This window comes from Liolophura sinensis, chromosome 10, assembly GCF_032854445.1.
Source record: "Liolophura sinensis isolate JHLJ2023 chromosome 10, CUHK_Ljap_v2, whole genome shotgun sequence".
NCBI classification, from domain to species: domain Eukaryota; kingdom Metazoa; phylum Mollusca; class Polyplacophora; order Chitonida; family Chitonidae; genus Liolophura; species Liolophura sinensis.
In genome coordinates this window covers 31,390,410-31,403,394 of record NC_088304.1, presented here as the reverse complement: position 1 = coordinate 31,403,394, position 12,985 = coordinate 31,390,410, and the positions used below count along the sequence as shown (strand labels likewise).

The 12,985-nt window shown below is 39.8% G+C and overlaps 1 protein-coding gene across 1 annotated transcript in view; it reads right to left on the bottom strand.

The window, feature by feature from the left end:
- LOC135477112 (protein rogdi-like) overlaps positions 1-12,985 on the bottom strand; it is a 42,363-nt gene that overhangs the window by 14,111 nt on the left and 15,267 nt on the right. The window lies entirely within an intron of this gene.

The window sequence follows — 12,985 nt, the reverse complement described above, 5'->3', positions numbered from 1 at the left end:
GTTTGATAGAAAGTTGCAGTGTAGATAAACAGGCTGATAGGGGTAGCTTGCGGTTAGTCCGTTTAGGTGTTTAACCTTAGTACGTCTTTGTGCAGCATGAGTGTTTCATACATCGTCATCCATTTCAAGATTCTGAACAGTTTTGACTTGGTGTCGTATATTGTACATTTAAAATTAATCCGTGCTGCACATTTCTGAAGGAGTAACATACATTGAATTGACTCTTTAGAACCACTGCACCATATTGTGTGAAAGTAATCCAACAATGATTGTACATAAGCATCATACAACAAAATTCTGGCATGGTGTGGTAGATACTTTTTAATCTTTTGTAACAATGTGAGCTTGGATGATGTAGATTTACACTGATTCTCAGTTTGTTTCTCTCAGGACAACCTATCATTAATTTGTTACACCTAGAAGCCTTGTATACTTGACATTTTCAACTTCTTGTCCATCAATTTCTAAGTGAAGTTTTCTCTCCCAATTAGCTATACACTGCCATGAACCACCTGTGATGCACGTTGTGTTATCACGGTTGATTGCCATGTCATTATCGTTGCACCACTGCAGTATTCTTTTGCTTTTGTTTCCTGGTGCTGTCTCTACACTTTCCATTTTTTTGGCTGATGTTGATACCGTTGTGTCATCCACAAACAGATCAATAATTGTAGGGGGAGATCATTTATGAAAATAAGGAACAGTGGAGGCCCAGGTATAGAGCCCTGGGGGACTACGCACATTATTTCATGTAGTTCAGATTGAACACTTCCTAAAGAGACTTTTTGTTTTCTGTGTGATAGGTAACTTTGAAACCACGAAAGACATTTGTTACTAAATTGATAGCAAGTCAATTTCTGTAGCAATAGTTGGTGGCTGACAAGGTCAAATGCCTTTATAAGATCAATATCCAACATACCTGTCCCGCTGACCTTTATCCATCCGTGAAAGCCGGTTATCAGCAGTGTTTGTGTGAGTGCAGTTTGGAATGATTGATGGGATCACAACTGTAGTTCATGCAACAGCTCATTTGTTGATAAGAATTCATTTATCTGGTTTGCCACATGCTTTTCAAGTATCTTAGAGAGAGCTGGAAGAATTTAAATCAGCCTGTACATGTAGTTCTATGGATCCATTTTAGAACCATGAACGTGTCCATAACCTGATAAAGGCAAGGTTAATTATCTGTTTCTCAGGATATTTTTCTCAAAATCTCAGATGCTACACACAGTTATTATTACCTATAAATTATGAAAGTCTTGCCCAAAATAATTTTTTGTTTTGTTGACCAGTAACAAGGTTCATGTCATATGGATTAACAATGAGAAAATATACTACACGTAGAAGATTAAAAGTTTATAATATGTCTTAAAAATTTACGGCGGCTGTCTCTTTCTGATAAAACAAAATGAGAAAATATACTACTACAGCTGTAGTTAAAGATTAAAAGTTAATTAATTAATAATATTTCTTAAAATTTACGGCGGCTTTATTTTGTTGATAAAGCAAAATGAGAAAATATTCTACCAGTAGAAATTAAAAAATTATAATATTTCTTAAAAATTTACGGCGGCTGTCTCTTGCTGATAAAACAAAACTTTGTTTCCATTTTTTCTCCTAAAAAAGGTCAATAATTTACATTCAAGCTAAAATTGATGGCCACAAAATTATACATGAGAGTGGGTGATAAGAAACCAACAATTGATTATCAGCTGCCTGAAGTCACGATCCAACCATCTACACAGCTAAACTGACTTCAGGGTAGATCAAGGTACAAACCTGGTTTTGAACCCTAAAACCTGATTACAGGACCTATTTGAAATTGTCCGATAATGGTGCAGTAGCCTAATTCAACTGGACATCAGTAATACAGACAGGGGATGAGTGAGCAATGAGTACTGTCCCAAAGTTTGGCACGATAGGCCGATATCACTCTGATACAGCCCTCAATATGATCCACACTGCAAACACCATCAAAATCTAATATTCTGTCAATAGTCTATAATGGGAAGTGCTTGATGAGGCTGGGAGGGTCAAGAGGGGTGGGGTATGGAGAAACACTTCTGTACCGTTGTCACAAATGAACATTAATTAAGACGTTTATTTATTTATTTGATTGTTGTTTAGGATTAAGAAATGAGGGAAGAAGCCAGCTATTTTTTGGCTACACTTTATAGAGCTCTTTACACAAATCCCCACTTCGATTTCACAAGTTGCTTTTGTCTATCGGCCTGTCTATTGGCTAATTGGTCTGTCAATCAGTCAAACTTCTGACATCATCCGATCTTTTATCGCCTGTTTTTTTGTTAGCATGGTACCTTCAATAGTTAAAGACATCGATTTTTTACCTGAAGTGGTGGTTTTAATACGAGAATCCCCACATGTTACCACCAATCTTGGTCGGCTAATTAGCAGACATCACTGAGACTGAGTGACCAAGTGCCAATTTCACATAACAGAGACAATTCTGACTTACGCCAAAATTTAAAACCTTGTCACAATGCCTAATGTTTTGATACTGGAAGATGAAATTTGAAACAACTGTCTTTAGATAACGTTTCTGTAGTGGTGACAATTTTTATTCACTGGGTCCCAAAAAAGAGCTTTAAAACTGAATTTTTCAAATTTACTGTAATTCTTCAACTTTTTTGAATGTTTGCAAGGTGTTTACTCAAGTATATTCTGATGGCATTATTCTATGTTGACTGATAAAATTATACTTTTTGTGAAGTCCTGAAACTAGCCAATCCAACCAATGTAGTGTTGTCTCCAAAATCAAAGTAAAAGTGTGCATACATTGCACTGAAAGTTGCTCTTTCATATGCAAAAAGGTTGAGGAATTAGGGTTAGTCAGAAATGGCTTTGTGAAAACAGCCCCAGTACTTGGCTCATCTCTTAACTCTAAATGTCAAGCAAAAGCAATTTTGCATCAGATACTGCAGTACCAGATATCATATCTGCCTATTTTGAAATATTCCATGTTGCCTGGTTTTGTATTAAAAATGGGGGCTCTTTTGAATACTACGGTGTTCATTATAGTGTCTGTTACAGTGTCCATTATAGTGTCAATTAAGAGACCCAAGAATAGCACTCTGCTCCATTACATATCAATCCTTGTCAGTCAAATGTCAGTCAAGTTTTTCAAATGACATAAGACTCCTTGATCAAGATCACTATTAGAGCAAGCAAAATTCCCTAGGGCAAATTTCACAGAGTTAATGCAGTGCTACATGCTACATATGTACTGTAAGTAGGTATGTATGCTTGTGGTTTTCGGTTGCATGACCACTAGGAGTTATTAGATGAGTGTACATATATTGTGTCTTCTTGTGGCAGGGCAAGTCCATGCCACCAAGGTGCTGTCCCCACTGAAGTATCATGCCAAAGACACCAAGCATGACACCTAACCGAGTCACAATATACTGACAGCAGGCCAACCAGTCATGTTTCCTTGCTCTAACCTCTCAGTGCTGAGTACCAACCAAGACAGCAGCAGGTACGATTTTTAAAGAATTTGTTATGACCCGACGCAGGTTTGATAACAGGGTCTCCTGACTTCTACCCTGGAGTTATACATGCACGCAATAAATATACTTGTACTACCGGTTGCCATGGAAATACACGTCTGTGCATGTGAAACAGGCCCCTAATTCTCGTATGTGAGTACCCCATGTACAGAGCCTCACTTTGAGTGCTGACAGAATCAGGGCAACGGAACTAAAATGCGATCAGGTAGGTCAGGTGTAATTGGGCAATTTGCTTCAGTGAAGTTAATCATTCAATGAACAAGACTCCTTCCATAAACAGTTGCATGTCATGAGCATGTCTAAGTACATTTACTTTTAAGGACGCGGGTACCAGACTTTGCTATTAAAGGTGCTCAACTACATGCAGGACTTTGCCAATATATTATTGTCATTAAAATAACATTTTGCTTGTTGTTAGCAAACAGGTTTCCAGTAATAAAATTGCGATCACATTTTGGAATACATATGCATAGATAGGAGAGTACTATATGCCGAGAGTAATGTTTCAGTTGGTGTCTTATTTTGGCCAATCATACTGCTCCAATTATCCATCTTCCAGACATCAGTTTCCGTTCGGTGTAGAAGGGCTATTTAAAACACTATAGAGCTGCACATTTGATTTACCTGGAACATTGTAAAGTTCCGTGCCATCAGTGATATCCCGCTTACACAATGGACTCTCCCATTATGTTTCAAAACCTGCTCGTTCAGACCTCGTTTATCCAACGAGTGATTTATGTTGGTTTTTGATTGCGAACATCAACCTTATTTTATGAACAGAAATTTTTGCTACAGACCTAAACGTACAGCCGAACTCTTTCTTTCCTGTTCCTTTAACTTCAAACTTTTTCTTTCCTGTTCCTTTAACTTCAAACTTTTTCTTTCCTGTTCCTTTAACTTCAAACTATTTCTTTCCTGTTCCTTTAACTTCAAACTGTTATACAATTTAATAGGCTCTCAATTAAACTAGATATTTTATTTGAATACTGAAATCACCAATTTAGAAGACAAATAATAAGTGGTTTGAAAATAACAGAATAAATGCTTGTTTGTACACAAAAACCATTTTGTTTCACTCAATCCGCAGAAACAATGACTTAATTGTGACAATTTTGTTGTCAAATCCACTGAATAGCAGTTATCCTCTGCTATAGGTGACTTGCCCAGCCATGTTGGATATCTGACAAAAGAATTTTGTGGTCCGGTGCACAGTCATCGATAGACACATCCCAAAAGAGACCACGAAATTTTTTGTTTAGAGATCCAACATGGCTGCAGCGAGTACCTGTACAAATCATCTACAGCATGTGACAAAGAGAACAAAAAAAAAATTTCCTATTTTGTCGTTCACAAAATGACAAGCCTCTACTACATTCCAAGTATGTTAGTTGAGACAAAGTCACAAATATTCTCTCCGGAGGTAATTAACCAGGATATGGAACGTATCCAAACTAATCAAAGCACACAAAGCTGAAGGAATCCAGTAGCATTCTTCCCACTAGGTTTTTTTTCCCCAAATATCATTACGGTATTTGTTTAGTGCGCATGTTGCCATACTGTGCACGTACACAGACATACAGCTGGTCCACAAATCAAAACATCAAATGTGACGTGGTTTATGAAGCTGACAAATACATGAAATAACGACTCAGCTCTAGTCTAGTCATTGTTCTTCATTCTTAAATACACTACAGGAGTCAGTGTTCTAAAATTTCAACTCTTGCGCATTTACTGGGGTAAAATGAGCAACAATCACTAGTTAAACTCGTACGTTTTTTAGGCTGGAAAACTGAACATATGAAGCACAAATTAAACAATCACACCGTGCTGTTTTCAGTGGCATATTGTAAACGAATTCCTCAACCTTTTCGCATGTGAAAGAGCGACTTTAACAAACTGTATGACGCTTTTTCATCTTATTTCAAGCTTCAGAAAATGAATGATTTAATCAAACTGCACAAAATAATGCCCTCAAAATATGCGTGAAAAAACATCTCGCAAACACGCAAAAATGATGACACAACATCACCTCTCACTTCAAAAGTTGGATTTTGCGACGCGTAGTTAGCTGTCGTGTGTGCAGCCTTGGGAAACCATGTGGCATTTCGCAAATTGGGCAATTCCGGTTCCAGGGTTTTCACAATGTAAGCACTTGCATTCGTCAGGCTCAGATTAACCAGGAACCCCAACCCTCTGGGCCCATTCGATCGAAAGGGTATTAGTTAATATTAAGTCATATTTTATATTTAAATTCTCAGCCAAACTCAGCAGCCAATGCAGATGTCCAATGTCAAAGTATAACACTACCAGTTTTAGTTTATATTTAATATAATCTTACACAATTTTTTTAGGCTAAGTACCAAATTGAAGAAAGTTAAATCTGGTATTAAGTCTTAAACCAGTTTTGAACAACCAGGCCCAGGACAATGAGGCTCAAGAGCAGATTTTAATACGCAAACATCCGCCTTATGGAGAATGCAACTCTAAAAGGAAACAAAACATGGCAGACCCATGATAATGTACTGCAAGCACATTGGAGCAAAGTTAACATGATCCACAAAGTCCCAGGGGCCGGTTTCATGAAGCTTACTTAGTGTTAAGTTGCCCTTAGCTAAGTGCACTTTATATCTCTACAACATATGTCGTCATGATAGTTAAGGGCAAACTTAGCTAAGTGAGCTTCATGAAACCGGCCCCAGGGCTATACTTGGAAGAGATCTTCAGAACATTAACATCAACTGCTCATCTAAAGCTGTAAAAATCTATTTCTTCGTAATGAGATATTTTGTGCTTATCATGCCCCTTCCTGCTATGTGAACCATGATCAATGTGATTTGCACCTCTATATTTGGGCAATATTTGAGCTTAATTATAATGTAAAACAGGTAAAAATAGCCCACCTACATGTATATTTAATTTCAGGCCAGATGGTGTGCGAGGAGAATGCATAAATATATTGTAATGTGTTTCATGCCAATTCCCTAATAATAATAAAGGTACTAACTTGAATTTGTAACTGTGTGGAAAGCAAATTATAGAATAATCAATGGAATATCCACGTACTTGACAAGGTTTTATTGGTGGACTGGTCCTTGGGACCAGGGTCATGGCACTGAACAAGGCTGACACGGAAACGGACAATGCACCAATATCAATAAAATGTAATCAATACCACTTCATACCTGTGAACATGCATTCTTGAACACATTGCTGAAATATCACACTGTGCATGTACAGGTATGATGAACATACCTTAATAATCCAACATTCTCCTTCATAAAAGAAAAAAGTAAAATGTATATACCCCAAGTAAATATCATTTTCCTGCACTTACATGTATAAAAGTCCTTTCTTATATGGTCTGAACTAAAACATCTTTTTTAAGTAAACCCCACTGTGTTAGACTGATGCCTGTAAATCCCACTGTGTTAGACTGATACCTGTAAACCCCACTGTGTTACACTGATGCCTGTAAACCCCACTGTGTCTGACTGATGCCTGTAAACCCCACTATGTTACACTGATGCCCGCAAACCCCACTGTGTTAGACTGATGAACGTAAACCCCACTGTGTTACACTGATGCCTGAAAACCCCAATGTGTTAGACTGATGCCCGCAAACCCCACTGTGTTAGACTGATGCCTATAAACCCCACTGTGTTACACTGATACCCACAAACCCCACTGTGCTAGACTGATGACCTCAAACCCCACTGTGTTAGACTCATGCCTGTAGACCCCCATGGGTTAGACCAATGCCTGAAAACCCCACTGTGTTAGAATCATGCCTGTAAACCCCACTGTGTTAGACTCATGCCTGTAAACCCCACTGTGTTAGACTGATGACTGTAAACCCCACTAGGTTACACTGATGCCTGTAAACCTCACTGTGTTACACTGATGCTGGTAAACCTCACTGTGTTAGACTCATGCCTGTAAACCCCACTGTGTTAGACTGATGCCCGCAAACCCCACTGTGTTAGACCGATGCCTGTAAACCCCAATGTGTTAGATTGATGCCCGCAAACCCCCACTGTGTTAGACCAATGCCTGTAAACCCCCACTGTCTCACACTGATGCCCGCAAACCCCCACTGTGTTAGACTCATGCCTGTAAATCCCACTGTGTTACACTGATGCCCGCAAACCCCAACTGTGTTAGACTGATGCCTGTAAACCCCACTGTGTTACACTGATGCCCGCAAACCCCAACTGTGTTAGACTGATGCCTGTAAACCCCAATGTGTTAGACTGATGCCTGTAAACCCCACTGTGTTAGACTGATGCCTGTAAACCCCACTGTGTTAGACTGATGCCTGTAAACCCCACTGTGTTAGACTGATGCCTGTAAAACCCCACTGTGTTAGACTGATGCCTGTAAACCCCACTGTGTTAGACTGATGCCTGCAAACCCCACTGTGTTAGACTCATGCCTGTAAACCCCACTGTGTGACACTGATGTCCTATGAGTATGAGGTGGCATAATGCTCCCTACCCTGTTCTATTTGTGCACTACATCATGCCAGTTATGATACCCTGTTGTGCATCATGAATGCAAATATCAAACCAGATCTAACAACTTCACAAAAATGTCACAAAATTGGATTTTTTTATTCATTTATTTATTTATTTTGGTGTTTTTTGGCTCAAGAACATTTCTGAGATTTATCATGATTGGAGGAAACTGAGCAGAGCCCAAGGAGAAACCTACAGTACAACAACACGCAGGCTGCTTGGAGACACCCTGACACCTGCTATACACATGTGCGCATACATGTAGCCTAAATGACTCACAAAAGTGCATTTTTAGAGGCGATTAAATGTCACCAAACATTATTTATGGTGATGAAACATACAACTTTCCAGCAGAATGTCATCCCATGTTCCAAACAAACCTCAAAACCCCTTTCTAAAATCAACAGACATCAGAGATTCAGGAAAAATGGGCAGGTTAATCATTTACAAACTTTATGAGTAAATTTAGAGTATGTAGTGTCCATGGCAATATATTACAAGTAGTGTGAAATCGACATTCCAGATACTGACTGGCATGCGTATATTACGCACTGACCACAAGTACATGCATCTCCAATACCATTTTTAATCAACTGACCCACAGCTTGGGATATTCCAATGTGAAATTGACACAGTACCAATCAAAGCAGTTTACTCCTGGTTACCAATCATCAATGAGGGATATTAAACAGGTGAGGTGACAAAAGAATGAAATGGACATCACAGTTTACAGGGTGAATGTCGTGGGAAACTGACAACTTGACAAGTAATTTAGTTCAACAATTTCTTGACTTAACCTTTCTGATATTAATCATCTGACATAGCTTTATTGCTATTTCTGCTACACTGGTGTATACCTACTGCTGCAGCTCTCCAACATATAACAATAGCAAGGCCAGCAGGATGGTGTGACTATACTATATGTATATATCAAGGGGGGGCGGGGGTGTACAGTTGGGGACGGAGGAAGGGAAAGGGCATATGTTTAGCCAGTGGGGTGTCTCAGTATCTTTGAGACACCCTATCCTGACAAAAATAACAAGGGACAGATAGGGAAAATAGGAGAAAATTGGAAACAGGACTGATTACAAATTCTGGCTAAATCTATTGGAAGGGAGGAGAGAGAAGAAGAAGGGCACACAGTAAGAGGAATGAAGGTGGACATGTTGTAGACCAAAAAAATGCATGGTATATTTATATATCCGGCTTTATTGAATCATCTTCAGAAGTGTTTGAAGGCTTTTAGATGTTTTGTCTACTAGCCTAGGTTAAACTATTCAGTGGGAACTGCAGTAGGTGTGGTCAGTAAGACAAATTTCAACCAGTCTTTACACAAGTTTCTGGTTGTACCCTTATTCGTCCACCTTTTTGCATGTGAAAAATCAACTTTCGGTGCAATTTATGGACATTTTTAATGTGATTTTGGAGGCAAAGCTACATGTACTTGGCCAATTACAGGGCATCGCAAAAAGTATAATTTTATCAATCAACACAGAATATTGCTTTCAGAATATGCTTGAATAAACACCTTGCATACATGCGAAAAAGTTCAAGAATTACAGTTTATACAATGTTAGGACTGAAAGAGGTTATTCAACCCATGAGACTCAACTGCTGCCAAACAATCTACCAGCTCATTTTTCATCCTTTCACTTAATAATGAGCACTTAATAATGAGCACTTAATAATGACCACTGCCATAAATCATTACACCAAGACGAATGCTGAACTGAGTAAATCGTGCAGACACAATAACGAAATTCAGCCTTCAGCAACAACCAGAAGAACAGATATAGCCTTAATCCACATCATCATGACAACCAGAAATAATTAGGGAGGAGATGCAGAGTACAGAGATTTACACGTTGACACTGTGAACATCATAAAACTGTTAACCAAAGCCGACAATGAAACTACCCTGTATAATTACTCATACAGTCGGCATGAGTACATGCGTACCCTTACAATCTACGTGAAGAAGAATGAGCTGTTTTATGTACATGCAGACTGGCAGAAGTATCCTAGAGATGAGGACAATGGTATGAAGTATCCCACAGATGAGAATACCCCAATAATTAATTACACCACCTACTCCAGCCATCAATCCTGACTTTCCTGTGTTTGGGGGCGGGAGGACTGTGGGGGGTGGGGAATCAATGCTTATACAGAACAGAAGTTAAAGTGCTAGCAGCAGCCTGAAGACAAAATGGTATCAATTTTTGTCTGCGTCCATGATACATGTAGTTTGGAATCTGATCCTTGTTGTTCACCAATAATATTCTTGAGGAAATTGACTTCAGACTTCAGACGAAGGCCTACAATGCATGTACCTGTAAAACATTTTTTTTTTTTTTTTCAAATTTTTTTCTTCTAACTTTCTGCTTACCAAACATGATAAACAAAACTCTTCCGTAGTATTGTCACACCTGACACACCCCAAACTACCATGGTGTACTGACACGAGACACAACACCCCACACTATCACCGTCTAGTGACACCATGCATACATGACAAACAACACTACCACAGTGTACTGACACCAGACACGACACCTCACCTTACTACAGCATAGTTACCCCAGGCACAACACCTCACCTGACATGTACATGTTCCACAGTGTAGTGATGCCAGACGCGACGCCGTACACTACCACGGTGTACTGACAGCAGAAATGACACCCTACCACTGTGTACTGACAGCAGGCACAACACCTCACACCACCACGGTGTACTGACAACAGGCCCAACACCTCACCTTACATGTACCACAGTGTAGTGATGCCAGAGATGACACCCTATCACAGTATACTGACAGCAGACATGACACTTTACCATGGTGTACTGACACCAGATATGATATCCCACACAACCACAATGTACTGCCACCAGACCCAACAGCTCCCCTTACTTGTACCACTGTGTAGTGATGCCAGACGTGACACCCTCCCGTGGTATACTGACACCAGACATAACACCCTACCATGGTGTACTGACACCAGACACACCTCACCGTACACATATCACAATGTCGAAATGCCAGACACGACACCCTTCCACAGGAGAGTGACACCATCTACCACGGCACAGTAACACTGGACACAACACTCCACCATACCTCAACACAGTGACACCAGAAAAGACACCATAGAGCCACACTGAAATTATAACTAAAATAAAATTCTGTCACACTGAACAAAAAATGCCCCGAGTAAAAAAATGTGACAAATACAGATTTTGCGACCAGCAAAATCATATACATGTATGACAAGGAAGAAAAAAAACAAAAAATGTACCAAACAGATCAGGTAGATCAAGACAGGCCTTGAGACATATTATGACTGGAAGAACACATGAACATACTGGTCAATCCTTTAAGTCTACATGTATTTCTGTTTATATCGTAACCTGTAGTTTTGAAATAGGAAAAGTCAACAGAAAAGGGCATAACGACTTCCGAAATGTTCCAAAGGCATCTTTCTATCAAGCCTCCTCTACAAACAGACAGATAACTTGTAGTGACCAGGGAAGGAGAAGATTTTCACCCTGTTCGCTCTCACGGTGAACTGCATCTTAGCAAGAGCCAACCTACATTAAGGAAATTGTCTGTCAATATTATTACAGGAACGCCGTCCACAGTTTCCGCCAGAGAGTTATATTGCTACAGGGGGGCTTATCTGATGTCTAGCCAGCTAGAACAGCTTTTACAGGGAGATGGTAAAGGGTGAGGGTAGGGGGTGGGGGTACACACAGGGCTAGACACAGTCGACGAAGGGAGACAGTAAACTTATTACTTTAGGACTAAGATAGTCATTTCCCCTGATTCTGAGAGTTCTAGTGACATAATCGACAGCTGTTTCTGGATTTGTCTGGAATGTACATACATATACAGCTACAAGTAGGAAGAGATTCTACTAGAGAAAAAGTTTCAACACCAGAAAGTAATATTGGTTTCCTGTTGTTTTTTTCCAACCATTTTTAGGCAAAATACATTACACACATATACACTGCATATGGTAATGAAACTAGAACTAGAAAAGATCTCACCATGCATCAACTACATCATCTGGCCATCTCACCATCCCATCAACTACATCATCTAGCCATCTCACCATGCATCAACTACATCATCTAGCCATCTCACCATCCCATCAACTACATCATCTAGCCATCTCACCATGCATCAACTACATCATCTAGCCATCTCACCATCCCATCAACTACATCATCTAGCCATCTCACCATCCATCAACTACATCATCTAGCCATCTCACCATGCATCAACTACATCATCTAGCCATCTCCCCATCCCTCAACTCCACCATCTAGCCATCTCACCATGCATCAACTACATCATCTAGCCATCTCACCATGCATCAACTACATCATCTAGCCATCTCACCATGCATCAACTACATCATCTAGCCATCTCACCATCCCATCAACTACATCATCTAGCCATCTCACCATGCATCAACTACATCATCTAGCCATCTCACCATGCATCAACTACATCATCTAACCATCTCACCATGCATCAACTACATCATCTAGCCATCTCACCATTCATCAACTACATCATCTAGCCATCTTACCATGCATCAACTACATCATCTAGCCATCTCACCATCCCTCAACTCCACCATCTAGCCATCTCACCATGCATCAACTACATCATCTAGCCATCTCACCATGCATCAACTACATCATCTAGCCATCTCACCATCCCTCAACTCCACCATCTAGCCATCTCACCATGCATCAACTACATCATCTAGCCATCTCACCATCCCATCAACTACATCATCTAGCCATCTCACCATGCATCAACTACATCATCTAGCCATCTCACCATCCGTCAACTACATCATCTAGCTATCTCAACATCCATCAACTACATCATCTAAGCCATTTTCTTCACTACAAAAGGTACGGAATACCTGATTG